The sequence below is a fragment of the Centruroides sculpturatus genome, unplaced genomic scaffold (genome assembly GCF_000671375.1).
Source record: "Centruroides sculpturatus isolate CEXI.00-Female unplaced genomic scaffold, Cexi_2.0 scaffold36, whole genome shotgun sequence".
NCBI classification, from domain to species: domain Eukaryota; kingdom Metazoa; phylum Arthropoda; class Arachnida; order Scorpiones; family Buthidae; genus Centruroides; species Centruroides sculpturatus.
In genome coordinates, this window is record NW_019384384.1 from 418889 (window position 1) to 424659 (window position 5771).

A 5771-nucleotide genomic window follows, 5' to 3' on the forward strand; every position below is an offset into this window, starting at 1 on the left:
CTTATCGATTCCTTAATAATTAATACCATTAATTTATATTATTTTGTAAGAATTTAAGATATTTTTTAATAAATTTATTAAGGAAATATATTTTGCAAAAGCTTTTACATTTTTATTTAGAAAATAATTAATCAGCTTTTTTTTGTTAGTATTAAGAAAGAAAAAAAAACAATTATTCTTGGGAATGGATAAAATGTGTGCATTTTTAAAGTAATGAAGGCTTTAAAGAATAAATAACTTAAATAAAAATATCAACAATATTTAAAACCATTAAATAAATAAAAATTAAGTTGTATTAAATAACTTTTTGTCATTTATTCGGAGGTGTGGCCCTGCAATTTTGAAAAATGGCTGAACGGTTCCTTTTTCTGAATTTACTTACACTGTATTCGAAAAGGTTTTAATTTATATTTAGAAGTCGAGTTACGTATCAGTTTTATACACATTTTGCATATACTCGGCTCGTCTTCTTGTCTCAATCCTAGCCGCATCTCTCCTAGTGAGCAAAAGTGGCTCTAGATAGAAAATTCTGCTCTGCTCCCTAAACATATTAATTAGTAAATTTTCTTTCCAGTTATTTATATTTCCAAGGTCTAAAGTACAAAGTAATATCAGCGTCTTATCCAATGGTCTGTCAACTGATGACGTTTTCTATTCATACATTCCAAAGGTGAATATTTTCGCCGACAGAGGGCACAAAGACTAGTAGTTCAGTAATCAAAGGTAGCTTTTTCTACGAGAGTGTGTTTTAATTGTTTATTTAGATTATGTTTATATTATAGAGTCAGAAAACACTGGTTTTCTAACCTTATGGTGTTATTTATACAATAAATAACACATAATTAATAACCACTAATGCACATTTAATTATTATAATGATGATAAAACAGCCTTAATACAGTTAATATTGACACTCAAAAATAATAACTATAAAAACTCAAATTTGTTTTGTAAATTTCTTCCTAGCGTTTTTATAGCCTAGTCCTTGTTATAGTCCACCGTTCTGCACTATTATACAATAGATAGCATACAAACAACATACAGGGATATGTTGTCTGCTTAATTTTAAGTGCTATGATAAACGAAGACCCTCTTCACATTATCAGAAGTGCATTAACAGATATAAAGCCGGGGATTTTTTATGCCATCCTATAGAGTCATTACATAAGTTTTTATAATCCATTATTTCAAAATCTTTGTGTAATATACAACAGAAAACGGCACTTTATGATAGCCAATTTTTTTGAATGATGGTTGCTTGAACAACTTGCAACTTGGTTGTGAACTCGCCTCACAGAGAGCGTTGCTAACGGCTAAAATTATTCACTTCTATATTACTTGCAGAAACAAAGTTTTTCTTCGTTTTTACGAAACAAAAAAATTCTGTTTTAAGATCGAAAGTTATCACATGTTCAATAAATTGTTACCTAATTTTATACAATTATAAAACTTAAGTCATTATACAGTTACTTTATTGCTTAACGTAGCTTATCTTTGTTCCTTCACTGGTTGATATAAGCAGTGGTGATATTCGAAATATTTAACAAAGGGTTCGCTAACAGAAATTTTTTTTTCGCTCAAATGGTGCATTAGCAACATTAGCGCAAAAACTGACCTTAAGATACCCATATAAATAAAAAAAGATGCGTTCACAAAATTAAGTCAGTTAAAATTTAACATTGTTTATGCCAGAGCTATATTTTTTTTAATAAATAATAAAAAAGTGTTCAAAATGATTTATTTTGTATATATTTTATTACGACACGTGTTCCGCAGACATCTTGTATTTTCTCGCGCGCGTGGGATTGTGGGATCTCTCATGACTGGATTTAGTTTCAAGAACTCTCTTCAGTTGATCGCGATTGAACCTCGTTTCAGTCGAGATTGAAACGGTCGAGGGGAGGTCGCGCCAAGGAGAACGTGGTATAAGGCTCTACTTTAGTAGTGTTACAGAGTATAATACGTATATTTTAATATATTTTTAAAAAGAAACAAAACCACTGAGAAATGTTACGTGTGTTTAACAACGGGTTCGGAAAACTTTGAAAATGTTAACAACGGGTTCGGCCGAACCTGTGCGAACCCGCTGAATATCACCACTGGATATAAGCAATCTCAAATATCTTATAAATATCAATTGGAGGTAAAATTCCAGTTAAGCATGCTTGCAAGTTTTAAGTGGTTTGTGTACCTGAACGTGTTCTTAGCGCCATCTGTCGAGCTTGAGAACAAATTGAGAATAAAAAAATGGAGTTGAAAGACAAGCGTCCAGCCCATATTGCCACGTCTACCAAATTTTCGGTAGATCTACCGATTTTGGGTCCGATCTACCGATTGAAGCAGAAAATCTACCGAAAAGTTGACGATAATTCAAGAAAGAAATTTTTATTTTCAATGTATCTAAAAATTCTCAATAAAACATTTCATTGTAACTTCATTTTTTATATATTGTAAAAGACTATTGCAATACAAAGTTATTTCTGCTGATCTGTTTAGAGCCCTTTATTATGTTGTAGTATAATCACTGGTTACATTATAATAGAAATCGCCAGAAATGAGTGACCAACAGTACGATAGTGGTGATGAAAGCTCTAGTACCGGTGTTACTAAAAAAAAAAAAAAAATTAAAATATGAACAATACAAACACGAATGGGAAGCCCTACCAGAGTTCAAAGGGTGGTTAACCCAAAGTAAAAAAAGGCGACAATTTGCACTTTGCAAGCCTTGTGGCAAAGATAAACATTTCAAGTGGAAAAGACGCTTTACGTAAACATAGTGTGGGGAAATTTCATATAAAAAAAAGTGAAGACGATCTCAAGTAAACAAGTCTCAATGATGAAAACTTTTGCTATATCCGGATCAAGGCAAAAACAATTCGAGGCATCAATTAAAGAAGGTACTTTTTTGTGACAGTTAAAAAATAAAAAAATAAAAGTAATTGATTCATTACTGTAGTGTTATCAATGTTATTTGTTATTCAGAGGAAATACGCCTTTCAGCATTCGTAGCAGAGCACACCCTGCCTTTCTCGGTCATGGAGCATCTACCGAAATTAATTATGAACATTTGTCCCGACTCAAAAATTGCTCAAGGATTGGCATGCAGCAGAACCAAAACAATCGCCATTGTGAAGTACTGTACGTTACTGGTAACGAGGGTTTTCTTCAGGTTTGTGAAGATTTACGAAATAAGAAATTATTCCTTATCGTGCATGAATCAATGGATCGGAGCACAATAAAACACTCATACATTAGTCGTAAGGTATTTAAAAGATGATGTTATTCAAGATAGTTTTTTTGGTCTTGTTAAATTAAGAGCTTCTGGTGCAACCACCTTATATAATCACATTGCTGAAATGTTTAACCACAATATTATTCCCTACAAAAACAATTTTATAGGGTGTGCATCCGATGGAGTTAATGTTATGATGGGAAGTCACCATTCTTTGATTTGTGCACATCATATGCCTGTCACAAATTACCTATATACAGTACGTCAAAGATCTCTGCCGCGATATTTACAATTATTTTAATTCTAGTCAAAAAAAAGTTTGTGAATTCAACCAATGTCAGCAATTTTGCATTATTAAGACCCACAAAATTCTACATCCATCGCAAACCAAATGGCTTTCTGTTAATAGTGTGGAAATTCGAATCTATATTTTACTGATGCTGTCAACAGTAATGATGTCCTTGCTGCAAATAAAATACTGCAGAAATTGAATGATCCAGTTTCAAAATTATTTCTAGAATTTTTGGATATGTGTTGCCTCTATTCAATATTTTAGATATAGAAATGCAATCAGAGTCCCCAAAATTGCATGTTTTGTATGATAATGTTTGCCTCGTTTTGAAAACAATTTCTGATTGCTTCCTTCAAAGAAATTATATAACAACCACTTCAATCGAAAATATTGATTTTAAAAATCCAAGAAATTATTTAGCTATAGAAAACATGTATTTTGGAGCAAAAGTCGTCACTCCAATGACGTAACTGAACCTTACATATGAACAGATTAAATTTTTTCGACTACGTTGTTTGAATTTTTACATTGAAGGTTGCACCCAAATTACTGCTAGATTTCCTCTTAAAAACAATAAAAAAAATTAGTTTTTTGAACCAAACCGTTGTTAAAAGTGGGACTATACATACAATTACAGATGTTGCCTTGTTATTTCCTAATCTCATAACTGATCGCGAGCTTCAAAGTTTAGATTCCGAATGGAGACTATTGAAAAATAATCAATAAATACAATCGTTTAGCAATGATGTGCAAGTTTTCTGGCGAAACATTAAAACTATTACTCTGGGCGAAGAAACAGTTCTTTTTCCAGTGTTGTCTCGTTTTGTCGAGATTATCTCGTGTCTGCGTCATTCTTTAGCTAATGTGAAAAGAATATTTTCGTCAATAAATCTGTTAAAAATGAAACAAAGAAATGAACTAAGCCCTGAAACAATCACTAGTTGCTTACTAAACAATTAATTGGAAAAAATTACTGTTAAATTATTTTTCACAAGAAAATCGTAATTTCAAAAATAACAAAGTGTTAAAAAGCATACAAACGGAAGTTATTGAATAATAATTATTATTATTATTAATATCCGAAAAATAAAAGGTAATTTTTTGCTAGAAAAATAATACAAAATGTACCTACTTAAAATGATTATCTTTTTACGTAAGTGTTCTGTGTTAGTTTTTTTGTTTTATAGTTTATAATAAAATAAATGACGAAAAAATGTTATTGTTTATGTGCAACCCCCTTTCTGCCACAAAAAAGTCGATCTACCGAAAACTACCGAAAATTTCCTAAGGAGTCTGCTGACTCTGCTCTGAGCGAGCATTAGTTTTAAATTATGCCGCTCCGACAAACAGCGCCAATGGCGGAACTCGATTTGTGATATTTTCTGGTCATAATTACAAATTATGAATGCTTTATTCGTAATTTCTATTAGTTAAAAATAAATACTGTATACGTTAAATTTTTAGATTACAGTAAGACTCCGCTTAACACCGATTCAATATAACGCGGTCTGCTTGACGCCTAAAAAACGCTCAAAATTTGGCTGATTCAAAATAACGCGGCATTTCATTGATTCGTATATAATACGATTATTCCCAAACACGAACCAATCAGCAAAAGGTCGTCGTATTCGTCGTAGCGCTTTACTTCCCTTAAATCCATGTTTGTTTTGTGCAATTTTGGAAAAAATATAACATCATGGATGACATATGAAATAGCGACTTGGCTTGGCAAGAATTAACTGATAAATGCATGAACGGAGTGTGGAAGAAGTTATGGCTGAAGGTATTCAAGAATTCTCATCGAGAAAAGCCTATCGCTGTATCGTTAGGTTGACAAAATTGTCAACTTAATCTTTACAGGAGATGTAGACGAGCAAGATATTGAGGAGTTAAGCAGGTTTCTGGTGAGAGCCTTACCAACGATGACTTCAACAACTGGCAGAACAAGGAATTCATGTAGAACTGGAAAACAGAGATTCTGAAAACGAAGAACACAGAGAACTTGCTACAGATTTCTTTAGTAAAAGTTTGGTAACGATAACCGAAATCGTTGATCAAATTGTAGCGAATAATCTAGATTTTGAAAGGAGTGCAAAAGGAAAACGAGGCGTTTTGGATGCGAGCTTCTGCTACCGACATTTGCTTGAGGAGAGAAAAAAACGACAAATGAAACTTCACGACTTTATTGCAAAAAAAAAGTTTTTCTGAAAAGTCAGTACCTTCGTCACAAAAAATGACCTAAATAAT

The 5771-nt window shown here is 32.2% G+C and overlaps 1 pseudogene; it reads left to right on the forward strand.

The window, feature by feature from the left end:
- The first annotated feature begins 3356 nt into the window (after positions 1 to 3356).
- On the forward strand, positions 3357 to 4484 carry LOC111618013 (annotated as a pseudogene).
- Positions 4485 to 5771: the final 1287 nt, after the last annotated feature.